At 36.7% G+C, this 27,722-nt stretch overlaps 1 long non-coding RNA gene and 1 other non-coding gene across 3 annotated transcripts; one reads left to right on the plus strand and one right to left on the minus strand.

Moving 5' to 3' along the window:
• Positions 1 to 498: 498 nt before the first annotated feature.
• Positions 499 to 5,265, minus strand: LOC130954735 (uncharacterized). Of its 2 annotated transcripts, XR_009076393.1 has the most exons (6): positions 4,846 to 5,265; positions 4,256 to 4,302; positions 3,654 to 3,760; positions 2,420 to 2,564; positions 1,652 to 1,764; positions 499 to 1,531 (listed from the first exon to the last, which is right to left on the minus strand). It is a non-coding gene; the product is annotated as an uncharacterized LOC130954735 (long non-coding RNA). The 2 variants fall into 2 exon arrangements; XR_009076394.1 differs by lacking the exon at positions 2,420 to 2,564.
• A 7,210-nt stretch (positions 5,266 to 12,475) lies between these two features.
• Positions 12,476 to 12,583, plus strand: LOC130958481 (small nucleolar RNA R71). The gene has a single exon (XR_009077600.1). It is a non-coding gene; the product is annotated as a small nucleolar RNA R71 (small nucleolar RNA).
• The last annotated feature ends 15,139 nt before the right edge of the window (positions 12,584 to 27,722 follow it).

The raw sequence follows: 27,722 nt of genomic DNA on the forward strand, positions 1-27,722 counted from the left end.
CATGGCTCACGTGACCGCGCGAAATGGAAGAAATCAGAGTAACGCGTTCGCGTGCCTGACGTGACTGCACGGATTGGAAGCTACACGAACGACGCGAATGCGTGAACGACGCGCACGCGTGGTACGAAAAATGCTAAGTGACGCGAACACGTGGACGACGCAGACGCGTGATGTGCGCGATCTGAATAATTACAAAAGTCGCTGGCAGAGATTCTGGGCCGCATTTCAACCCAGTTTTCGGCCCAGAAACACAGATTAAAGTCAGGGAACTTGCAGAGACTCAACAGGCTTTCATAACTCACAATTTTAGTTTTAGATGTAGTTTTTAGAGAGAGGTTCTCTGCTCTCTCTTAGGATTAGGATTAGGATTAGGATTTACATTAGGATTAGGATTTCATCTTCTGAGTTCCAGGTTTATTATTCCTTTTATTTATTTTTCCAATTTAATTTATGAACTCTTTCATGATAAATTTGAATTTATGTTTAAACGTAGTTTGATTGCCTTCTTCTATTTATGTTATTGATGCTTTTAATTTGATTTAGATTTTATTCCCTTTTGGCTTTGGTTGATTAATTGGTAACTCTTGAGTTGTCAAACTCATTGTTGACTAAAAATTGGAATTCTTCAAGAATTAATTCGAGATCCAATAATTCTAACTTTTCCCAAGGAAAGACTGGAATTTGAGGATTTGAATCAATTCATCCACTTAACTTACCTTCATAGTTAGAGGTTAACATAGTGGGAGAAAAATACAATTCTCATCACAATTGATAAGGATAACAGGGATAAGACCTCCAGTTTTCATACCTTGCCAAGAGTTTTATTAGTTATTAATCTATTAATTCCCTGCAATCCCTTTCTCTTGTTCAAAACCTTTTCAACCCCCAAAAACACTGTTTTGCATAACCAATAATAATTCATACTTCCCTACAATTCCTTGAGAAGACGACCCGAGCTTTAAATACTTCAGTTATCAATTTATTTAGGGGTTTGTTACTTGTGACAACCAAAACGTTTGCAAGAAAGGACTTTTGTTGGTTTAGAAACTATACTTGCAACGGAAATTTATTTTGAATTCTAGACCACGCAAAAGTTCTCTCTTCAGAAGACTTGAGAGATGCTAACAAAACACGGACAGGTACAAAGCTTTGAACTTTTAGTAAATACTCATAAAAAATAAATAAATAAACAATCAAAGAGAACATGAGAAAAGTAGTTCTGTGTGTAACATACTAGAGATTGAAGTGGAGAAGGAAATAATAGCGAATGTTATTGTTAAGGTTATGCTTAATCTCTTTCCAACCATTTTTAGCTTTTGAAATGGTACCTCCTCCCAAGTTCCAATCCTGTTATGCAGTTACAATCATCAGTTTCTGTTCTTTACTACCTGACCAGGCCAAGACAGCGAAGCTTGGTTTGGTTTGGTTCACCAAATTTGCTATTTGGGTCAGACTTGGCTCTTTCTAATCCAGTGACCCATTTGTTTCATGGATCCCTCATACCATTTGTTTCATGGATCCCTCATATTTGCTTGAAAAAATATAAATAAAAAATTATCAATAAACAGAGAGAGAGAGAGAGAGAGAGAGAGAGAGAGAGAGAGAGAGAGAGAGAGAGAGAGAGAGAGAGAGAGAGAGAGAACTGGTGTACTTGAGTTTACTGTGATTAATATCTTGATGAGAAAGGAGAGCTTCAAAGTGCAATGGTATCTGAACTCTGAAGTTGATGCATTCTGTTTTGCTACACTGTGTAACACGTTGCACCTATAACAAAATCATTCTTTTTATGAACATTCTATTTCATAAATTATGAACTAGTTTCATAAAATTTCATTCAAATTTCATAAATTCTTTTATTTATGAACATTCCTCCTCTTCATAAACATGACTCCAATCACATAGAAACTGCAGATCACATAATCTTCAAAATTTAATTGGGGAGATGATTGAAAGTGCTAGCACTCAATCATAGCTTTTATCAACTTTGAGACATAACTTTATTACGCCTTCAATTGAATGAGTTCCTTGAAATGAAGCCTTGTTGTCTGATTTTATTCAACTGAATTCCAAAAGTTACATTATTGAGCAAGCTTGATCTTATAATGTAAGTAAGAAGACTCATGAAAATTGTTACTGTTTGTTTTTCATTTTTCATTTAAGAAATCTGATTTTGTTCTATTTTAACTAGAAATAGAAATGACTCACTTTCATTCTCTCCCAATACCACAAATCAACTATCATATTGACACTACATTAGAGATTATTTTCTTCTCTGGCTTGCTGAGATTCAATCGAAAGAAGACAGAGTATTAAAGGAAAGTTTAAAACATGCCTATAAATAACGAATTTTCTTAGAAAAATATTTGATTGACTATATATGCATATAGTCAAAATTTTGCAATTCATAGTATTTACTCACTGATTATCTTTTTAAAAGAAATGATAAGAAGCCATATTCATGTGAATTTGTGGTGAGACAATTATCCCATTATCGAAGATAGCGTCTCCTGTGAATAAAGCTCCATCACAATATCTCAGCTTAACACGGTTCCAATTGTAGAAGTCTGGTACACCAATCCACAACATAATTAATATTAATTAAGAAAAAAGATAAGAAAATCATATTTTATATTTTATCCACTTAAATAGTTAAGAATAGAAGCATGTCATTTCTAGTGTCTACCGACAACTGAGGTGAAGCAAATGACTGAAGAATCGTGACTGGTAAGAGAAGGAAACACAAAATGAAAAGGAGACAACTGAACCCTCCTCCGATTTTGGAACTAACAGAAACAAGAGGAGGGTTCAGTTGGAGCTGTGGGCAGAGGAAACAAAATAGAGGAACCATGTGTTCACTTGAAATTGAAAGTTCTTTGATATCTTCTGAAAGCTCAATGGATCAAAGGCCTAATAGTACAAACACTACTAATACTGCTTCACTTGAATTGTTGCCACTCTTTAAAGAATCTAAGGAACAAGAACATGAATCTATTATTGGGAAAAAGAGGAGTTCAAGCTATTGTGTTGATCAGCCAGCAAAGATGAGTAGATTTGAATTAGTGTCAGATATCATTGACTTTAATTTAGAACAAATAAATTTAAATTGCAGTTCAAACTTCTAGGAACAGTGAGCATCACATATAAAAGAAGAAAATATTTGTTTATAAACTTATGTATATTTTATAAATAAAAAGTAAGAAAAAAATTGATTGTATATCTATCTGGTCATGAAAAAGTTATAATATACATATATGGTCATATATTGTGTGACACATCTCTTTCACTATTCCTTTTCTTGTGTTGCTGATATTGGGCCATAGTGTAACAAATTTCTACTGTGACAACATGGTACCTTTCTTCTTTAAAATAAATTATATTATATTATTATGCTTTTGAGGTTTCCCAAGACCCTACCGGAATATCTATCAGTTGGTGACATCAAACTAAGACCTTAATTAGAATAGAAGAAGCTAACAATACCAAGTTTGACAATCATAACTTAAAAAGAACAAAAACATCTATGATGAAATATTTATGAGAGATGCTAATCATGTTAAATACTTCTATAAGACATAAGAAAGTATGTTGCAGAGTTACGTGGAGTATGATACAAGAAAAACAAAAATCATAGCATAAAACAAAGCTTTCCTTACCCAATTCTGTAAAACAGGCTCTATTTTGGCATACTTTAGTAGTGTGTTCATTACTTTTTTTTGGCTCATATATATATTTGTAAGCAGCATTCAATAAAATTCTGAACCTACAATGAGGTAAATAAATCCCAAATCATGAGTAGCAAAATACCTCAAATTTATAATTTGAACTTAACACTTAAGAGAATAGTGAAAGATTTGGAAGAGAGAAAAGAGAACAGATTGGAAGAGAGGTCCAAACCATGTGTTAATCCTAAGCAAAACTTACTATTCAACAGGATAATGAGTTAATCAAAATCTAAAATATTAAGACCTCATTCAATAGAAATCTCAAATTACATAAATCCACAGACAACCAACCCTTATAATATGCTATTACTCTAAATTTCCCTACTAGCATGACATTATGGCGTTCCTTAACTAGGAAATAGCTTTCCATATAAACCACAACTCATAATCAATATGTCAAAAGTAAAGTAGAATGCAAAGGAATAATGAAATCAAATCAAGTCAAAAATCACAATACTATATTATATGGTAAATAACTTGAAAGTGAAACAAATCATGACCAAAATGACAAGGAAATTAAAATTGAAAATTACCTTCAATCCTGCTAACAGAATGGAATCTAAGTGACCACCAGAAGCACCTATAACATATTCATAACAAAGAATGAATAAGCTCTGTTGCTTGTAATATACAGAAAATAAGAAGTTCATCACAGCAACAAAATGAGAACATGGGATGCGATTGTCACCAACTACATTCTCACGAAACAAATGAAGATGCGAATGCTATTCATAGAATATACAACCTAAAACTATTTAGTGTTACAATTAGATCAATGTGAAACTGTGAAAACTGTAATGAATACCAAAAAGTGAATCATAGATCATAGAAGTAACATTGGTAGAACTCAAAACTGTACAATTTGTTACTTTATCTCTTCGGATTGAAGATCCATGAATTCAATGCTAAAACTATCTTTCCTCTTATATTCTAACTCCAATGTTTCCTAAGTCACTAGCAACTATAAATTTCAAATCCTATGACATTTGCAAAATTAACACAAGTATTCACAAAATTAAAAGCAAAACAGCAGTAGTAACATCTTCAAATTTGAAAGCAACAACACTTGAAATTGCTGATAAATAAAATTGAGCTAGAAAGAGAGAGGGGGAAATTAGCGAACCTTGTTGCAAACAACAGCGGAGTTTAAGGAGAGTGAAGATATGCAGAGAGGGAGAAGATTGCAGAGTAAAGGCTCAAGCTTGGAATCGTCGTAGAGAGCCAAACGAGTGAGCATCTGATCAAGAACCTCCTTAACCTCTGCGTTGGACTTTCCTGCCACTATTAATGATGCTTTTAAGATAAGAACTGAACCTAGCAATGGAGATCTGAGACACGAACAAACAAGAATAGCAATGCAGATCTAAGGGTGGAGGGTGGAAACATTAAGAGCGATCAATTTGAATGAGTGAGAATAAGTGAAGGATGATGGATGGTTGTCAGCGATGGTAAGGCCCTGTGGCGGTGGTCTACTGCGGTGGTCAACACCGGTGGGAAAAGCTTGAGGAGTTTTTCTTTAGGTTACTTGATTTAGGGAATAGAGTTAATGGTCATCTGAATTAAGAAGATGAGATAAAAAAAAAAATAAAAAATTAGTCGCAATATTGATAATTGCCACTATTGATTTAGAAAAACTAGGATTAAAAATATAAAAAGATAATAATTTAGTGATAATAGTAATAATTGCCATTATAACATATAGCAATAACGGTAAAAATATAATTACCACAAAATACCTTAAATAAAAGAAATAGCGACTATTGTATTATGCCCGTTAAAAGTTTGTCGCTAAAACTAATTTTTCTTGTAGTGAGGAGGAGGAGGAGAACAGGGAGGAAATAAAGTTTTGAATTGTGAAGAATTTATCAAAAAATAATACCAAAATTATTGTTTCTTCTTATCCTCTTCTTTCTCATGTGTTATTGCAGTTATTTATTCTTTTTTATTTGATTTTTTTCTCTTTGTCTTGGTTTTATTCCTCTTAAGAAGAAGAAGAAGACGAAGAGAAAAATTTTGAATTATACAGAATCTATTAGAAAAATATGACAAAATTTTTTTAATAAAAACACATAAATTTCTTAGTTTTGACATTGAAATTTTGCTACAAAAACACAAAAATGTCTTCTTTAATACTGCATTTTTTTCATTCTTTCTGTTCTTCTTTCGTTCTTTGTTTCTTTTTTCTGTTACTCTTAGTTCTTTGTTTAGGAACATTGCTTCTTATACAAGAATTATTTTCAGTGTTGTGTATTGATAGGCAAAATTGTGACTCATACTTTTCACAACTCGAACAATTCCTAGCAATGGCTCCAAGAACATGGTGCGCAATACTATGGTTCACACACATTCTTCACAACTTCGCACAACTAACCAGCAAGTGCACTGGGTCATCCAAGTACTAAACCTTACGTGAGTAAGGGTCGATCCCACGGAGATTGTTGGTATGAAGCAAGCTATGGTCATCTTGTAAATCTCAGTCAGGCGGATTCAAATGGTTATAATGGTTTTCGAATATAAAGATAAATAAAGCATAAAAAAAGATAGAGATACTTATGTAATTAATTGGTGGATATTTCAGATAAGCGCATGAAGATACTGTGTTCCTTCTGAATCTCTGCTTTTCTACTGCTTTCATCCAATCATTCTTACTCCTTTCCATGGCAAGATGTATGTTTGGGATCACCGTTGTCAATGGCTACCGTCCATCCTGTCACTGAAAATGGTCCAGGTGCGCTGTCACCGCACGGCTAATCATCTGTCAGTTCTTGATCATGTTGGAATAGAATCCAGTGATTCTTTTGCGTCTGTCACTACGCCCAACACTTGCGAGTTTGAAGATCATCACAGTCATCCCATCTCAGATCCTACTCGAAATACCACAGACAAGGTTTAGACTTTTCGGATCTTAGGAATGGCTGCCAATAATTCTGGCTTATACCATGAAGTCTCTGATCTTTCGGAATGGAGGCTAAGAGATACGCGCTCAATCTAAGGTAGAACGGAAGTGGTTGTCAAGCACGCGTTCATAGGTAAGAACGATGATGAGTGTCACGGATCATCACATTCATCATGTTGAAGTGCAGCGAATATCTTATAATAAGAATAAGCATGAATTGAATAGAAGAACAATATTACTTTGCATTAATACTTGAGGAACAGCAGAGCTCCACACCTTAATTTATGGTGTGTAGAAACTCCACCGTTGAAAATACATAAGAACAAGGTCTAGGCATGGCCAAATGGCCAGCCTCCACAAAAGTCTAAAATAGCATAAAACTGATCAAAGATCTGGTCAAAGACGCTTAGTACAATAGTAAAAAGTTTTATTTATACTAAATTAGCTACTAGGGTTTATAAAAATAAGTCTAAGTGCAGAAATCCACTTCCGGGACCCACTTTGGTGTGTGCTTGGGCTGAGCTTGAGCTTTACACGTGCAGAGGCTTCTCTTAGGGTTAAACACCAAGTTGTACGTATTTTTGGCGTTTAACTCTAGTTTGTGACGTGTTTCTGGCGTTTTACTCCAGAATGCAGCATGGAACTGGCGTTGAACGCCAGTTTGCGTCATCTAAACTCGAATAAAGTATGAACTATTATATATTGCTGGAAAGCCCTGGATGTCTACTTTCCAAAGCAATTGAGAGCGCGCCATTTGAAGTTTTGTAGCTCTAGAAAATTCATTTCGAGTGCAGGGAGGTTAGAATCCAACAGCATCAGCAGTCCTTTGTCAGCCTCCTATCAGATGTTTGCTCAGGTCCCTCAATTTTAGCCAGAAAATATCTGAAATCACAGAAAAATACACAAACTCATAGTAAAGTCTAGAAATGTAAATTTTTCATAAAACTAGTAAAAATATCCCTAAAAGTAGCTAGATCCTACTAAAAACTACCTAAAAACAATGCCAAAAAGCATATAAATTATCCGCTCATCACAACACCAAACTTAAATTGTTGCTTGTCCCCAAGCAACCGAAAATCAAATAGGATAAAAAGAAGAGAATATACTATAAATCCCAAAATATCAATGAATATTCGTTCTAACTAGATGAGCGGGACTTGTAGCTTTTTGCTTCTGAACAGTTTTGGCATCTCACTTTATCCTTTGAAGTTTAGAATGATTGGCATCCATAAGAACTCAGAGTTCAGATAGTGTTATTGATTCTCCTAGTTAAGTATGTTGATTCTTGAACACAGCTACTTTTATGAGTCTTGGTCGTGGCCCTAAGCACTTTGTTTTCCAGTATTACCACCGGATACATAAATGCCACAGACACATGACTGGGTGAACCTTTTCAGATTGTGACTCAACTTTGCTAAAGTCCCCAGTTAGAGGTGTCTAGAGCTCTTAAGCACACTCTTTTTGCTTTGGATAACGACTTTAACCACTCAGTCTCAAGCTTTTCACTTGGACCTGCATGCCACAAGCACATGGTTAGGGACAGCTTGATTTAGCCGCTTAGGCCTGCATTTTATTTCCTTTGGCCCTCCTATCCATTGATGCTCAAAGCCTTGGATCCTTTTTACCCTTGCCTTTTAGTTTTAAGGGCTATTGGCTTTTTCTGCTGCTTTTCTTTTTCTTTCTTTAAAAATTTTTTTCGCCACTTCTTTTTTTTCGCAAGGTTTGTTATTCACTGCTTTTTCTTGCTTCAAGAATCAATTTTATGATTTTTCAGATCATCAATAACATTTCTCTTGTTGATCATTCTTTCAAGAGCCAACAATTTTAATATTCATAAACAAAAAGATAAAAAATATGCACTATTCAAGCATTCATTCAGGAAACAAAAAGTATTGTCACCACATCAGTATAATTAAACTAATTTCATGGATGAATTCGAAACTCATGTACTTCTTGTTCTTTTGTATTAAAAACATTTTTCATTTAAGAAAGATGAAGGATTCATGGAATTATTCATAGCCTTAAGACATAGTTACTAAATACTAATGATCATGTAGTAAAGACTCAAAACATAGACAAACATAAAGCATAAAATAAAATAAAAAACAGAGAGATAAGAACAAGGAAGTTAAGGAATGAGTCCACCTTAGTGATGGTGGCGCCTTCTTCTTGAAGGACCAATGGTGTTTTTGAGCTCCTCTATGTCTCTTCCTTGCCTTTGTTGCTCCTCCCTCATAGCTCTTTGATCTTCTCTAATCTCATTGAGAATGATGGAGTGTTCTTGGTGTTCCACCCTTAATTGGTTCATGTCATGACTCAATCATTTTAGAGAAGTGTTGAGTTGTTCCCAATAGTTGTTTAGAAGAAAATGCATCCCTTGAGGCATCTCAGGGATTTCTTGATGATGAGCTTTCTCATGCGTCTCTTGAGATCCTTGAATGGGCTCTCTTGTTTGCTCCATCCTCTTCTTAGTGATGGGCTTGTCCTCTTCAATGAGGATGTCTCCTTCTATAACAACTCCAGATAAGTTGTATAGATAGCAAATGAGATGAGGAAAAGCTAGCCTTGCCAAGGTAGAGGGCTTTTCAGCTACTTTGTAGAGTTCTAGAGAGATGACTTCATGAACTTCTACTTCCTCTCCAATCATGATGCTATGGATCATGATGGCCCGATCCACAGTTACTTCGGATCGGTTGCTAGTGGGGATGATGGAGCGTTGGATGAACTCCAACCATCCTCTAGCCACAGGCTTAAGGTCCAGTCTTCTCAATTGAACCGGCTTGCCTTTTTAGTCTCTTTTCCATTGAGCTCCTTCCACACATATGTCCATGAGGACTTGGTCCAACCTTTGATCAAAGTTGACCCTTCTAGTGTAGGGGCGTGCGTCTTCTTGCATCATAGGCAAGTTGAACGCCAACCTTACGTTCTCCGGACTGAAATCTAAGCATTTCTCCCGAACCATTATAAGCCAATTCCTTAGGTTTGGGTTCATGTTTTGATCATGGTTCCTAGTGATCCATGGGTTTACATAGAACTCTTGAACCGTTAAGATTCTAACTTGTTGAATGGGATTGGAGAGATCTTCCCATCCTCTTCTTCTAATCTCTTGTTGGATCTCCGGATATTCACCCTTTTTAAGCTTAAAAGGGACCTCAGGGATCACCTTTTTCTTGGCCACAACTTCATAGAAGTGGTCTTGATGGGCTTTTGACATGAATCTCTCCATCTCCCATGACTCAGAGGTGGAAGAAATTGCCTTCCCTTTCCTCTTTCTTGAGGTTTCTCTGGCCTTAGGTGCCATCAATGGTTATGGAAAAACAAAAAAGCTATGCTTTTACCATACCAAACTTAGAATGTTGCTCGCTATCGAGCAAAAGGAGAAAGAATAGAAGAAGAAGAAGAAGATATGGAGGAGAGGGAGAGAGGTGTGGGTTCGGCCAAGGGGGAGAAGAGAGGGTAGTGTTGTGTGAAAATGAAGAAGGATGGAGGGGTTTATATAGTGGAGGGAGAGGGGTTTGGTTTCGGTCATTTAGGGTAGGTTTGGGTGGGAAAGAGATTTTGAATTTGAAGGTAGGTGGGGTTTATCGGGAAGAGTGGATGGATGTGATTGGTGAAGGGATAATGGGGAAGAGAGATTGAGGTGATTGGTGAAGGGTATAGTATTATTGGCTTGTGTGAAGAAGAGAGAAGTGGGGTAGGTGGGGATCCTGTGGGGTCCACAGATCCTGAGGTAATCCTGTGGGATCGACAGATCTTGAGGTGTTAAGGATTTCTCATCCCTGCACCTTTTAGGCGTGTAAAATGCCCTCTGTATGCAATCCTGGCGTTTAACGCCAGACTGATGCTTGTTTTTGGCGTTAAACGCCCAAATGTAGCCTATTTCTGGCGTTTAACGCCAGCCTGATGCTTGTTTCTGGCGTTAAACGCCAGTCAGATGCTTGTTTCTGGCGTTTAAACGCCAGACAGCTCTTCCTCCAGGGTGTGCTTTTTCTTCTGTATTTTTTTATTCTGTTTTTAATTTTTACAATTGTTTTGTGACTCCACATTATCATAAACCTAATAAAACATAAAAGAACAATAAAAATATAGATAAATAAAAATTGGGTTGCCTCCCAATAAGCGTTTCTTTAATGTCAATAGCTTGACAGTGAGCTCTCACGGAGCTTCACAGATGTTCAGAGCATTGTTGGGACCTCCCAACACCAAACTTAGAGTTTGAATGTGGGGGTTCAACACCAAACTTAGAGTTTGGTTGTGGCCTCCCAACACCAAACTTAGAGTTTAATTGTGGGGGCTTTGTTTGACTCTGTATTGAGAGAAGCTTTTCATGCTCCCTCTCCATGGTTACAGAGGAAGATCCTTGAGCTTTAAACACAAGGTAGTCCCCATTCAATTGAAGAACTAGCTCTCCTCTGTCAACATCAATCATAGCTCCTGCTGTGGCTAGGAAGGGTCTTCCAAGGATGATGCATTCATCCTCATCCTTCCCAGTGTCTAGGATTATGAAATCAGCAGGGATGTAAAGGCTTTTAACCTTCACTAACACGTCCTCTACCAATCCATAAGCTTGTTTTATTGACTTGTCTGCCATCTCTAATGAGATTCTTGCAGCTTGTACCTCAAAGATCCCTAGTTTTTCCATTACAGAGAGTGGCATAAGATTTATACCTGACCCCAGGTCACACAGAGCCTTCTTAAAGGTCATGGTGCCTATGGTACAGGGTATTAAGAATTTACCAGGGTCTTATTTCTTTTGAGGTAGAGTTTGCTGAACCTATGTATTTAGTTCAATAATGAGCAAGAGAGGTTCATCTTCCCAAGTTTCATTACCAAACAACTTGGCATTCAGCTTCATGATGGCTCCTAGATATTAAGTAACTTGCTCTTCAGTTACATCTTCATCTTCTTCAGAGGAAGAATAGTTCTCAGAGCTCATGAATGGCAGAAGGAAGTTTAATGGAATCTCTATGGTCTCTATATGAGCCTCAGATTCCTTTAGGTCCTCAATAGGGAACTCTTTTCTGTCTGGAGGATGCCCCATGAGGTCTTCCTCATTGGGATTCACGTCCTCCCGTTCTTCTTTGGATTCGTCCATTTTGATAATATCAATGGCCTTGCACTCTCTTTTTGGATTCTTTTCTGTATTGCTTGGGAGAGTACTAGGAGGAGTTTCAGTGATTTTCTTACTCAACTGACCCACTTGTGCCTCCAAATTTCTAATGGAGGACCTTGTTTCATTCATGAAACTTAGAGTGGCCTTAGATAGATCAGAGACTATGTTTGCTAAGCTAGAGGGACTCTGCTCAGAATTCTCTGTCTGTTGCTGAGAAGATGATAGAAAAGGCTTGCTATTGCTAAACCTGTTTCTTCCACCATTATTAAAGCCTTGTTGAGGCTTTTGTTGATCCTTCCATGAGAAATTTGGATGATTTCTCCATGAGGGATTATAGGTGTTTCCATAGGCTTCACCCGTGTAATTCACCTCTGCCATTACAGGGTTCTCAGGATCATAAGCTTCTTCTTCAGAAGATGCTTCTTTAGTACTGTTGGATGCATTTTACAATCCATTCAGACTCTGAGATATCATATTGACTTATTGGATCAATATTTTGTTCTGAGCCAGTATGGCATTCAGAGCATCAATTTCAAGAACTTCCTTTTTCTGAGGCGTCTTATTACTCACAGGATTCCTCTCAGAGATGTACATGAATTGGTTATTTGCAACCATGTCAATGAGTTCTTGAGCTTCTGTAGGCATTTTCTTTAGGTGAATGGATCTACCTGCAGAATGGTCCAGTGACATCTTAGAGAACTCAGATAGACCATCATAGAATATATCCAAAATGGTCCACTCTGAAAGCATGTCAGAAGGACACTTTTTGGTCAACTGCTTGTATCTTTCCCAAGCTTCATAGAGGGATTCACCATCTTTTTGCCTGAAGGTCTGAACATCCACTCTAAGCTTGCTCAGCTTTTGAGGAGGAAAGAACTTGGCCAATAAGGCCGTGACCAGCTTATCCCAAGAGTCCAGGCTATCTTTAGGTTGTGAGTCCAACCATGTTCTAGCTCTGTCTCTTATAGCAAAAGGAAAAAGCATGAGCCTGTAGACTTCAGGATCTACTCCATTAGTCTTAACAGTATCACATATCTGCAAGAACTCAGTTAAAAACTGATAGGGATCTTCTAATGGAAGTCCATGAAATTTGCAGTTCTATTGCATTAGAGCAACTAGTTGAGACTTCAGCTCAAAATTATTTGCTCCAATGGCAAGGATTGAGATGCTTCTTCCATAAAAATTGGAAGTAGGTGTAGTATAATCACCAAGCATCCTCCTTGCATTATTATTGGGTTCGGCCATGTCTCTTTCTTTTTCGAGATTCTCTTTTAAGGTTTTCTCTGGATCGTTGTGCTTTAGCTTCTCTTAGCTTCTTCTTCAGAGTCCTTTCAGGTTCAGGATCTGCTTCAACAAGAATGTCCTTGTCCTTGCTCCTGCTCATATGAAAAAGAAGAGAACAGAAAAGAAGAGGAATCCTCTATGTCACAGTATAGAGATTCCTTTATGTGAGTAGAAGAAGAAAATAATAGAAGAAGGAGGAGAAAAATTCGAACACAGAGAAGAAAGGGTTCGAATTTTTAGATGAAGAGAAGTGTTAGTAAATAAATAAATAAATAAAAGGAGATAAGAGGGAGAGAATTTCAAAAATTAATTTTAAGAAAAGGAAATTATTTTTGTTTTTATTTTAATTTTAAGTTAGAATTCAAAAATTAAGAGAAGAAATAAAATTAAAATTAAAATTTAAAACAATTAGTTAATTAAAAGAATTTTGAAAAAAAAAAGAGGGAGGTGATTTTCGAAAATTAGAGAGAGGAAAGTAGTTAGGTGGTTTTGAAAAAGATAAGAAATAGTAAAACAAACAAAAAGTCAATTAGTTAGATGAAAAAGATTTGAAAATCAATTTTGAAAAGATAAGGAGTTAGAAAAGATTTTTGAAATTGATTTTGAAAAAAGATATGATTGAGATTTAATTTGAAAAAGATTTGAAAAGGAAATTAAAAGATTTGATTTTAAAATTAAAATGGATTACTTGACTAACAAGAAACTAAAAGATATGATTCTAGAATTTAAAGATTGAACCTTTCTTAACAAGAAAGTAACAAACTTCAAATTTTTGAATCAATCACATTAATTGTTAGTAAAGTTTTCGAAAATTATGAAATAAAATTAAGAAAAAGATTTTAAAAATTAATTTTTAAAATTTTCGAAAATACAAAAAGAAAAATGAAAAAGATTTTATTTTTGAAAAAGTTTTGAAAAGATAAGATTTTTAAAATTGAAATCTTGACTTGATTAACAAGAAACAACTTATTTTAAAAATTTTTTACTAAGTAAACCCAAAGATTTCGAAATTTATGAGTAAAATGAGGAAAAGATATTTTTTTATTTTTTTTTTGAATTTAATGTGAAAAGAGAAAAACAACAAAATGACTCAAGACATAAAAATTATGAATCAAAACACATGATGCATGCAAGAACTCAATGAATGTCAAGATGAACACCAAGAACACTTTGAAGATCAAGATGAACATCAAGATTTATTTTTGAAAAATTTTCAAGAAAAGAAAAACATGCAAGACACCAAACTTAGAAATTTTCAATGCTTAGACACTATGAATGCAAAAATACATATAAAAAACAACAAAAAACACAAAACAAGAAAATATGAAGATCAAACAAGAAGACTTACCAATAACAACTTGAAGATCATGAAGAACACCATGCATGAGTTTTTGAAAAATGCACAAATTTTTAAAGACATACAATTGAAACCAAACTTAAAACTTGACACTAGACTCAAACAAGAAACACAAAACTTTTTGGTTTTTATGATTTTATTAATTTTTTTGGGTTTTTCAAAAATTTCTTTTTGGAAAAACGAAAATAAAAAATAAATTTTGAAAGATTTTTGAAAACTTTTTGAAAAGAAAATTACCTAATCTGAGCAACAAGATGAACCGTCAGTTGTCCAAACTCAAACAATCCTCGGCAACGGCGCCAAAAACTTGATAGGAAAAATTGTGACTCATACTTTTCACAACTCGAACAATTCCTAGCAATGGCTTCAAGAACTTGGTGAGCAATACTATGGTTCACACACATTCTTCACAACTTCGCACAACTAACCAGCAAGTGCACTGGGTCGTCCAAGTAATAAACCTTAAGTAAGTAAAGGTCGATCCTACGGAGATTGTTGGTATGAAGCAAGCTATGGTCATCTTGTAAATCTCAGTTAGGCGGATTCAAATGGTTATAATGGTTTTCGAATATAAAGATAAATAAAGCATAAAATAAAGATAGAGATACTTATGTAATTCATTGGTGGGAATTTCAGATAAGCGCATGAAGATACTGTGTTCCTTCTGAATCTTTGCATTCCTACTGCTTTCATCCAATCATTCTTACTCCTTTCCATGGCAAGCTGTATGTTGGGGGATCACCGTTGTCAATGGCTACCGTTCGTTCTCTCAGTGAAAATGGTCCAGGTGCGCTGTCACCGCACGGCTAATCATCTGTCGGTTCTCGATCATGTTGGAATAGAATCTAGTGATTCTTTTACGTCTGTCACTACGCCCAACACTCGCGAGTTTAAAGCTTGACATAGTCATCCCATCTCAGATCCTACTCGGAATACCACAGACAAGGTTTAGACTTTCCGAATCTTAGGAATGGCTGCCAATAATTCTAGCTTAAACCATGAAGACTCTGATCTTTCGGAATAGAGGCTAAGAGATATACGCTCAATCTAATGTATAACGGAAGTGGTTGTCAGGCACGCGTTCATAGGTGAGAATGATGATGAGTGTCACGAATCATCACATTCATCATGTTGAAGTGCAGCGAATATCTTAGAATAAGAATAAGCATGAATTGAATAGAAGAACAATAGTACTTTGCATTAATACTTGAGGAACAGCAGAGCTCCACACCTTAATCTATGGTGTGTAGAAACTCCACCGTTGAAAATACATAAGAACAAGGTCTAGGCATGGCCGAATGGCCAGCCTCCACAAAAGTCTAAGATAGCATAAAACTGATCAAAGATCTGGTCAAAGACGCTTAGTACAATAGTAAAAGTTCTATTTATACTAAACTAGCTACTAGGGTTTACAGAAATAAGTCTAAGTGCAGAAATCCACTTCCGGGGCGCACTTTGGTGTGTGCTTGGGTTGAGCTTGAGCTTTACACGTGCAGAGGCTTCTCTTGGGGTTAAACGCCAAGTTGTAACGTGTTTTTGGCGTTTAACTCTGGTTTGTGACGTGTTTCTGGCGTTTTACTCCAGAATGCAGCATGGAACTGGTGTTGAACGCCAGTTTGCATCATCTAAACTCGAATAAAGTATGAGCTATTATATATTTCTGGAAAGCCCTGGATGTCTACTTTCCAACGCAATTGAGAGCACACCATTTGGAGTTCTGTAACTCCAGAAAATCTATTTCGAGTACAGAGAGGTCAGAATCCAACAGCATCAACAGTCCTTTGTCAGCCTCCTATAAGATTTTTGCTCAGGTCCTTCAATTTCAGCCAGCAAATACCTGAAATCACAGAAAAATACACAAAATCATAGTAAAGTCTAGAAATGTGAATTTTGCATAAAAATAATAAAAACATCCCTAAAAGTAGCTAGATCCTATTAAAAACTACCTAAAAATAATGCCAAAAAGCGTATAAATTATCCACTTATCATGTATTTTGTTGTGGTTACTTTAATATATGATTTTGTGGTTGATGTTGTTGGTTCTTATGCTATACAAACAATACAAACAAGAATAAATTATGAACAAAAGCACATCCAAATCAATTTTTGGATTAGCCAATGTCATCAATATGGCTTAAATGACACCAGAACCACTACAATTACATTTGAAGACCCAATTATACAAAATCTAAGTGAATGAGACCAAATACACCTTAATTAATTCAGAAATGTACCAAAATTATTTAATGATTATGAAACACAAATTCAGTTTGAAAACAAGTAAACAAACAAGACTGAACCATGAACAAAAACACATCTAAATCAATTTTGGTTCAGACAACATCATCAATATGGTAAAAACTCAACGATAACGATAACAATAACGACGATAATGATAACGATAACGACGATACGTATAAGAAGAAGAAGAAGAAGAAGAAGAAGAAGAAGAAGAAGAAGAAGAAGAAGAAGAAGAAGAAGAAGAAGAAGAAGAAGAAGAAGAAGAAGAAGAAGAAGAAGATGATGATGATGATGATGATGATGATGATGATAATGATAATGATGGAGGAGGAGGATGAAGAGAAAAAGAAAGGAGAAAAAGAAATTCAAATAAGAAAAAAAAAGAGGAGGAGGAGGAGAAGGTGGTGGTGGTGTTGACTGATGCGATCCAAACATCAGTTTATAATTTTTCTCAATAAAAGAATTGATTCGTTGCAAGTATAGTTCCAAACCAATGAATGACTCATATCAAAGTTTAATTTTGTTTGTCACAATACAAATTAATAAAACCGAGAGTATTTAAACCTCGGATTGTCTCTCAAAGGAATTGTAGTGAGGTATGCATGTTATCAGTTATGAGTTGGTGCATGGAATTGTGATCACACTTTTCACAACTCCGGTACAACTAACCATCAAGTGCATTGGGTCGTCCATGTAATAAAACCTTACGCGAGTAAGGGTCGATCCCACGGAGATTGCCGGCTTGAAGCAAGCTATGGTCATCCTGTAAATCTTAGTCAGGCGGATTCAATTGGTTATGAGATTTGATAATTGAGAGACAAATAAAACGTAAATTAAAATAAAGATACTTGTGTAATTCATTGGTAGGAATTTCAGATAAGCGTTTGGAGATGCTTTGTTGCTTCTGAATCTCTGCTTTCCTATTGTCTTCATCCAATCATGCGTGCTCCCTTCCATGGCAAGCTGTATGTTGGTGGATTACCGTTGTCAATGGATACCATCCATCTTCTCAGTAAAAATGGTCCAGGTACAGTTTCTGTATGGCTAATCAACTGTCAGATCTCTCGTCTCGAATGAAAAATACCAAGCACAGCTACCGCACGGCTAATCATCTGTCGATTCTTACTTGTGTCAAAATAGGATCTCTCTATCCTTTTGCACACTGTCACTGTGCCCAACATTCGTGTGTTTAAAGCTCGTCACAATCATCCCGTCCCAGATCCTACACGGAATACCACAGACAAGGTTTAGACTTTCCGGATCTCGGAAATGCTGCCAATTAGTTCTAGCCTCTACCACGAAGGTTCTAGTCTCACGGATTCGAATGCTCTATTGTCAGGAGAGACAAGCCAAATTCGGGGATCAGATACCCAAGAGACTATACTCTGGCTGTCGTCCAATGACTACGTTGAACATCATGTAGACCGCTTGTGGTTGTCAGGCACGCGGATATTGGCTAAGCGAGTAACGAAGATAGTGGGTGATTGTCATGGATCACCCCTTCATTCTGACTTAACTGAATTAAGTACGAGAGTATATCTTGGAGAAGAAGTAAGCGTGAATTGAAAGAAAAACAATAGTACTTGCATTAATTCATGAAGAACAGCAGAGCTCCGTACCTTAATCTATGAGGTGTAGAAACTCCACCGTTGGAAAATACATAAGAGAAAAAGGTCTAGGCATGGCCGAATGGCCATCATCCCAAATGTGAAAAATGGCATAAGATCCGAATATAATATTAAAAAGTGCTATTTATACTAAATTAGTTACTAAGGTATACAGAAAATAAGTAACTAAGTGCAGATAGTGCAGAAATTCACTTTCGAGGCCCACTTGGTGTGTTCTTGGGCTGAGCATTGAGCTTTACACGTGTATAGGCCTTTTCTAGAGTTAAACGTCAGCTTGGATGCCAGATTGGGCGTTTAACTCCAGTTCTGGTGCCAGTTTCGACGTTTTACGCCAGGAAAGGGTCTCTGGATGGCATTGAACGCCAGTTTGGGCCATCAAATCTCAAGCAAAGTATGAACTATTAAACATTGCTGGAAAGCCCAAGATGATAGCTTTCCAACCCAATTGAAAACGTGCCAATTGGATTTTTGTAGATCCAGAAAAACGCGTTTGAGTGCAGGGAGGTCAGAATCCAACAACATCTGCAGTCCTTTCTCAACCTCTGAATCAGATTTTTGCTCAGGTCCCTCAACTTCAGCCAGAAAATACCTGAATTTACAGAAAAACACACATACTCATAGTAAAGTCTAAAAATGTGATTTTTGCATAAAAACTAATAAAAATATAATAAAAAGTAACTAAAACATACTAAAAACTACCTAAAAACAATTCCAAAAAGCGTATAAATTATCCGCTCATCATGAGTATAAGAGGGGGGTTTGCGGATAAAGAGGCAAAAAAGTAATTAATAAGAAAGTAAAACCAACAACTAAAGAAGTATAAATGCTAAAAGACATTCCTGGCTAGGATTGAGAATCAAGGACTTTCTATCCGAGTCATTGATCACGAACATGGTGATTATCTAGAGTTAATCCCATTTAGTCATCTCCAACATCGGGAGAAAGTCAAATAGACATAGTCAGTCTTAATCCATAGGTCTTGCTCGTCAATGAAAACAAGAACAACTAACAACTCTCAATCACCAATCAATATCGGATATCAAAGACATCAAGGTCACCTTCATTACTCAATTCCAAGCCAAGAGTGTAGAAATCTACTCTAAAACTAAAAGAGACATTTCTACAAACACTTGGAAGGCATAAAATGAAAGCATGGTAAAATTGCAATAATAATAAAATCTAAAGCTACCAAATGCAAGATAACAATAAAAACAACTCAATTAAACATTAGTAAACATAAAAACGTCAAATGGCATAAATAGAAATCAAAATTAACAAGAGTAATGAAACTAAAAGTGGCACTGATAAACCACTATTTTATGGTTTATATTATGCTAAATTGAGTGATTTTTCATCCATTATTCTCACGCTTATTCATAGAAATTGCATATTTTACGTTTTCCTTCCTGATTTTGTGCTATGATTGAAAACATACTTCTTTGGCCTTATATTTGCTAATATTAATCCCCTCTTATTACCATTCGATGCCGTGATATGTGTGTTAAGTGATTTCAGAGATTACAGGGCAGGAATGGCTCAGAGGATGGAAAGGAAGCATGCAAAAGTGGAAGGAATACAAGAAACTGAAGGAATTGCCAAAGTTGTCAGCCTGACCTCTTCGCACTCAAATGGTCATAACTTAAGCTACAGAGGTCCAAATGAGGCGGTTCTAGTTGCGTTGAAAAGCTAACATCCGGGGCTTCATAACGATATATAATTTGCCATAGCTGTATCGAAGATAGGCGATGCACACGCATGAATCATGCGAATGCATGACCTGGAAAAAATGCAATCTGCGCAAACGGGTGGACGACGCTTCCGCGTGACTTTGCAGCGACCTGTACGAACCAGAAATCACTGGGGGCAATTTCTGGGCTGTTTTTGACCCATTTTGGCCTAGAAAACATTGATTAGAGGCTATAAAGTGGGAGAATGCATTCATTCATCAAATAAGCTGATAATTTATAATTTTAGGATTAGATGTAGTTTCTAGAGAGAGAGGTTCTCTCCTCTCTCTTAAGTTTTAGGATTAGAATTTCTTTTAGTCATTAGGATTGTTTCTTCATACCAGGTTCAATATTTCTTTATTTTGATTTCTCTTCTACTTTTAGATACTATAATGCTTTTATTTATTAATGACTTATGTTGCCAACTTGGCTTATGAACTTTTCCATGTTAGATTTGATTTCTTTTATTAATGCAATTTGAGGTATTTTAGATATATAATTTTTATTCAGCTTTCTATATTCTTGGCTTTGGTTGAGTAATTAGAGACTCTTAAGTTATCAAACTCTTTTGTTGATTGATAATTGGAAGTTGCTAATTGACTAGAATTCCACTAACTCTAGTCTTTCTTTGGGAATTGACTAGGACTTGAGGATTCATATTGATTTATCCACTTGACTTACCTTCATAGTTAGAGGTTGACTAAGTGGGAGCAATGAGCAATTCTCATCACAATTGATAAGGATAACTAGGATAGGACTTCTAATTTTCATACCTTGCCAAGAGTTTTCTTAGCTATTGATTTATTAATTCCTGCAATTTATTTCTCTTGTTCAAACCTTTCAAAAACCCAAAAATACTATTTTCCATAACCAATAATAAAACACACCTACCTGCCATTCCTTGAGAAGACGACCCGAGGTTTGAATACTTCGATTTATAAATTTTACTGGGTTTGTTACTTGTAACAACCAATACTTTTGCACGAAAGGATTCTCCGTTGGTTTAGAAACTATACTTACAATGCGAACTTACTTGTGAATTCTTTACCGGCAGAAATTCTCTCGTCAAAAAATGGCGCCGTTGCTGGGGAATTGCAAACATGTGCCTTATTATTGGTTATCGTAAATATTTTTCTTGTTTGTTTTCTTTGCTTTGATTTAAAAATTCTAAGTTTGGTGTCATTTTGCTGTTTTTCTCTTCACTCATTAAATTCAAAAATATATTTTTTCTTTATTTTAATTGATTTTTTTGAAAATTACAAAAAAAAATTTCAGATTTTTATTTTAAAATTTTTATCTTATCTTATCTTAGTTTTAAATTTCAAAATTCAAATATTTTTCAAAAATCATATCTTTTTCAAAATCTTATTTTATCTTATTTCAAAATCAAAATTTCAAATCTCAATATTTAAAATTCCAAAATTCAAAATTCAAATTTCAATTTAAATTTAAAATTTTAAAAATCAAACCTTTTCAAAATTTAAACCTTTTTCAAATCTTTATCTTATATTGTTGTCAGTGTTTCTAAGTTTTAGGAGTTTATTTTCATTAATTTTTTTTATTAGTTTTTGTTTTTTATTTTCTTTAGCTACTATGAATTCTCACCCTTCTGGTTTCAAGTTTGGTTCCAATGTATTTGTAGGGAATGGAAGCTATAACAGGAACATGCATCAAGGTCAAAACAATCAGAGATGGATGGAGTCATGAGGATCTGATCAACCCTTTAGGCAACACCACCTTCCAAAATACAATGGACGACGACCATTCTACAATGCATGCCAAGACAACAGTTATGGTGGACTGGTGCACGAAATTACAATCACACTTTTGCAATATCGCACAACTAACCAGCAAGTGCACTGGGTCGTCCAAGTAATACCTTACGTGAGTAAGGGTCGATCCCACGGAGATTGTCGGCTTGAAGCAAGCTATGGTTACCTTGTAACTCTTAGTCAGGAGATCAGTAATTCTCAGGTTTAATTGTGAAAAGTAGAAGAACATAAAATAAGTACTTGTTTTGCAGTAATGGAGAACATGTTGAGGTTTTGGAGATGCTCTATCTTCTGAATCTCTGCTTTCCTACTGTCTTCTTCTTCATACACGCAAGGCTCTTTCCATGGCAAGCTGTATGTAGGGTTTCATCGTTGTCAATGGCTACCTCCCATCCTCTCAGTGAAAATGTTCAACGCGCTCTGTCACAGCACGGCTATTCATCTGTCGGTTCTCGATCATGTCAGAATAGAATCCAATGATTCTTTTGCGTCTATCACTAACGCCCCACAATCGCGAGTTTGAAGCTTGTCACAGTCATTCAATCCCTGAATCCTACTCAGAATACCACAGACAAGGTTTAGACCTTCCGGATTCTCTTGAATGCCGCCATCAATTCTAGCTTATACCACGAAGATTCTGGTTAAGGAATCCAAGAGATATCCACTCAATCTAAGGTAGAACGGAGGTGGTTGTCAGGCACACGTTCATAGGTGAGAATGATGATGAGTGTCACGGATCATCACATTCATCAAGTTTAGGAACAAGTGATATCTTAGAATAGAAGCAAGCGTGATTGAATGAAAAACAGTAGTATTAATGCAATTACTACTGTTTTTAATCCATCAAGACACAGCAGAGCTCCTCACCCCCAACCATGTGGTTTAGAGACTCATGCCGTAGAGAGTACAATGTGAAACGTGTAAAGTATCATGAGGTAAAGATACAATGTCAAAAGGTCCTATTAATAGTGCACTAGTAACCTAGGATATACAGAAATGAGTAAATGACGTAAAAATCCACTTCCGGGGTCCACTTGGTGTGTGCTTGGGCTGAGCATTGAAGCTTTCATGTGTAGAGACTTTTCCTGGAGTTAAACGCCAGCTTTTGTGCCAGTTTGGGCGTTTAACTCCAATTTTTGTGCCAGTTTCGGCGTTAAACGCCGGGAATTCTGAAGCTGATTTGCAACGCCGGTTTGGGCCATCAAATCTCGGGCAAAGTATGGACTATTACACATTGATGGAAAGCCCAGGATGTCTACTTTTCATTGCAATTGTGAGCGCGCCAATTGGGCTTCTGCAGCTCCAGAAAATTCACTTCGAGTTCAGGGAGGTCAGAATCCAACAGCATCTGCAGTCCTTTTTCAGCCTCTGAATCAGATTTTTGCTCAGGTCCCTCAATTTCAGCCAGAAATTACCTGAAATCACAGAAAAACACACAAACTCATAGTAGAGCCCAGAAAAGTGAATTTTAAATAAAAACTAATAAAAACATACTAAAAACTAACTAAAATGTACTAAAAACATACTAAAAATAGTGCCAAAAAGCGTATAAATTATCCGCTCATCACAACACCAAACTTAAATAGTTGCTTGTCCCCAAGCAACTAAAAATCAGATAGGATAAAAAGAAGAGAACATACTATAGACTCCAAAATATCAATGAAACTTAGCTCCAATTAGATGAGCGGGACTAGTAGCTTTTTGCTTCTGAACAGTTTTGGCATCTCACTTTATCATTTGAAGTTTAGAATGATTGGCATCTATAGGAACTCAGAATTCAGATAGTGTTATTGATTCTCCTAGTTAAGTATGATGATTCTTGAACATAGCTACTTTATGAGTCTTGGCTGTGGCCCAAAGCACTCTGTCTTCCAGTATTACCACCGGATGCATACATGCCACAGACACATAACTGGGTGAACCTTTTTAGATTGTGACTCAGCTTTGCTAGAGTCCCCAATTAGAGGTGTCCAGGGTTCTTAAGCACACTCTTTTTGCATTGGATCACTTTTTATATTTATAATAAATTTTTTTCTTTTTTTTTTGAATTCACTGCTTTTTCTTGCTTCAAGAATCAATTTGATGATTTTTCAGATCCTCAATAACATTTCTCCTTTTTCATCATTCTTTCAAGAGCCAACAAGTTTAACATTCTTTAATCAACAAATTCAAAAGACATATGCACTGTTCAAGCATTCATTCAGAAAACAAAAAGTATTGTCACCACATCAAACTAATTCAACTAGTTTCAGAGATAAATTCAAAATCCTGTACTTCTTGTTCTTTTGTGATTCAAGCATTTTTCATTTAAGAGAGGTGATGGATTCATAGGACATTCATAGCTTTAAGACATGAACCTTAAATTTTATTAATCATGAATTAAGGACAAGACTCAAAAATAAATATAAGATAAGACTAATAGTAATAGAAAACAAAAATTTAAATGACTCTAAAACAGACTCCTAATGATAGAGGTTATCACAGAGTTAGGACTCAACAACCTTGATTTTGAGAAGTGGATGCTCCCTCAACTTGTGGGGTATTTGACCCTTCAAGGGAGAGCTTCTAGCGCTTCAGCTCTTATAGCTCACGCCCCTGCTTCTCTTGCTCCTTCAGCAATTTGCAGACCATGCAGTTTTGATTCTGCTGTTCTTCCTTAATTTGTTCCATAGTTTCTTGCAGCTTGGCAATAGATGCTTCTAGGCTGGCCCAGTAGTCAATTTCGGGAAGTTCAGGGAGGAATTCCTGCGCCCTCCTTTTGATAGAGTTATCTTGCATTTGTCCTTCCATTGACTTCTTGGTGATTGGATGTTCAATTGGGATGAATTCATCTACTCCTATCCTTACCCCAGCATATTTACATAGCAAAGAGATTAAGCTTGGGTAAGCCAGTTTGGCTTCAGTGGAGTTCTTGTTTGCAATTGTGTAAATCTCACAAGCAATCAGATGATGAATCTCCACTTCTTTTCCCAGCATAATGCAATGAATCATCACTGCTCTCTTGACCGTGACCTCAGAACGGTTGCTAGTGGGCAATATAGAACGCCCAATGAAGTCTAGCCAACCTCTTGCAATTGGTTTGAGATCTCCCCTCTTGAGTTGGTTTGGGACACCTTTTGAATTGGTTGTCCACTTGGTTCCAAAGAGGCATATGTTCTCTAGAACTTGATCCAACCCCTTATCTACTCTCACCATTCTCCTATTAAAGGATTCAGGATCATCTTGTAGTTGAGGCAATTTGAAGAACTCTCTTATTTTGTCCAGATGGAAGTAAATAATTCTCCCTCTGACCATGGTTCTGTAGGTATGAAAAGCAGTTCCAGTCATTCTCTGCTTATCTGTCAGCCACAGATTTGAGTAGAATTCCTGAACCATGTTTCTTCCAACCTTTGTCTTAGGGTTGGTTAGAACTTCCCATCCTCTGTTTCGAATTCGCTCTTGGATCTCTGGATATTCTTCTTCTTTCAGATCGAATCTCACTTCCGGGATCACTGACCTCAGACCCATTATTTTGTGGTAATGGTCTGCATGTTCTTTGGTTAAGAACTTCTCTTGACTCCAAAGATTCTTTGGAGCATTCTCTTTCTTACCTCTTGAATTGGTTTGTTTTTCCTTAGGAGCCATGATCTTGATAAATCTTGGCTTAGTGATCACGGAAAAGCACACCAAATTTAGAGGTTTGCTTGCCCTCAAGCAAAAGAAAGGAAAAAGGAGAGAGAGGAGGAGAGCAAATTCGAATGGTGGGGAGAGGGGGATGGCCGAACGTGTTTTTATAAGGGAGGGGGAGAGATTTCAAAAAAATTGAAGGAGATTTGAGAAGATATGGAAAGAATTTGAGAAGATATTTGAGTTTTCGAAGAAGATTTGGAAAGGATTTGAAACTGATTTAGAAAATTATTTAATTTTTGAAATTTAAAGGTGAATGATGAAAGTTTGTAATGTGTTTATGCAGAAAATTATGGATCAAAATAAGAAGGTTTGAAAAATTTGAAGTGGAAAACAAAATCTCTGTCCCCTATCTTTCTGGCGTTAAACGCCCAGAATGGTATCCATTCTGGCGTTTAACGCCCAAATGTTGGCTATTATGGGCGTTTAATGCCCAGCCAGGTACCCTGGCTGGCGTTAAATGCCAGAAACCCTTTTATCACTGAGCGTTTTGCTGAACGCCCAGGATGCTGCAATTCTGGCGTTAAACGCCCAGAATGGTACCCATTCTGGCGTTTAACGCCCAAAATGGTACCTTTACTGGCATTAAACGCCCAGAATGGTATCCATTCTGCCGTTTAACACCCAGAGTACCCTTTACTGGCGTTTTCTTGCTAGTAAACTCCTTTTCTCTGCTTTTTGCACTGAATCCTTCTATAACTCTGTGAATTCCTTCAATTTCAATGATCAACCTTGAAGAATATGTATCAAACTTTTATAGAACAAATAACCTGCTAATGACTGGGTTGCCTCCCAGCAAGCGCTTCTTTATTGTCTTTAGCTGGACCCTTACTGAGACTCATTCAAGCCTCAGTTTTGAGCATTCCTGCTCAAAATTACTTTCAAGATAATGTTTGATCCTCTGTCCATTAACAATAAACTTTTTATCAGAATCAATATCTTGAAGCTCAACATATCTATATGGTGACACTCCTGTAATCACATACGGACCCCTCCACTGGGATTTAAGTTTTCCTGGGAATAGTCTGAGCCTAGAGTTGAAGAGCAGAACTTTTTGTCCTAGCTCAAAGACTCTGGATGACAACTTCTTGTCATGCCACTGCTTTGCCTTTTCCTTATAAATTTTTGCATTTTCAAAGGCACTGAGTCTGAACTCCTCTAGCTCATTTAGCTGGAGTAATCTTTTTTCACCAGCTAACTTAACATCCATGTTTAGGAATCTGGTTGCCCAGTAGGCTTTATGTTCCAGTTCCACGGGCAGATGACAGGACTTCCCATACACAAGTTGGTATGGAGAGGTTCCTATAGGAGTCTTGAATGCTGTTCTGTATGCCCACAGAGCATCATCCAAGCTCTTTGCCTAATCCTTTCTACGGGCAATAACAGTCCGTTCTAGGATTCTCTGTAGCTCTCTATTAGAGACTTCAGCTTGCCCATTTGTCTGTGGATGATATGGAGTTGCTACTTTGTGGCTAATTCCATATCGGACCATAGCAGAGTACAACTGTTTATTGAAGAAATGAGTGCCCCCATCACTGATTAGTACTCTGGGAACACAAAACCTGCTGAAGATGTGTTTCTGGAGGAATTTCAACACGGTCTTAGTATCATTATTGGGAGTGGCAATTGCTTCTACCCATTTAGATACATAATCTACTGCCACCAGAATATAAGTGTTTGAGTATGATGGTGGGAAGGGACCCATGAAGTCAATACCCCATACATCAAACAATTCAATCTCTAAGATCCCTTGTTGAGGCATGGCGTAACCATGAGGCAAGTTACCAGCTCTTTGGCAACTGTCACAGTTACGCACAAACTCTCGGGCATCCATATAGAGAGTAGGCCAGTAGAAGCCGCATTGGAGGACTTTAGTGGTTGTTCGCTCACTTCTGAAATGTCCCCCATACTGTGATCCATAGCAATGCCATAGGATCCTTTGTGCTTCCTCTCTAGGTACACATCTGCGGATCATTCCGTCTGCACATCTCTTAAAGAGATATGGCTCATCCCATAGGTAGTACTTGGCGTCTGAAATTAATTTTTTTCTTTGCACTCTGCTGTACTCCTGGGGTATGAACCTCACAGCTTTATAGTTTGCAATGTCTGCAAACCATGGAGCTTCCTGAATGGCAAAGAGTTGCTCATCTGGAAAGGTCTCAGAGATCTCAATAGAGGGGAGGGACGCCCCAGCTACTGGTTCTATCCGGGACAGATGATTTGCTACTTGGTTCTCTGTCCCTTTTCTGTCTCTTATTTCTATATCAAACTCTTGCAGAAGCAACACCCACCTTATGAGCCTGGGTTTTGAATCCT

Source organism: Arachis stenosperma, chromosome 10, assembly GCF_014773155.1.
Source record: "Arachis stenosperma cultivar V10309 chromosome 10, arast.V10309.gnm1.PFL2, whole genome shotgun sequence".
NCBI classification, from domain to species: Eukaryota; Viridiplantae; Streptophyta; class Magnoliopsida; order Fabales; family Fabaceae; genus Arachis; species Arachis stenosperma.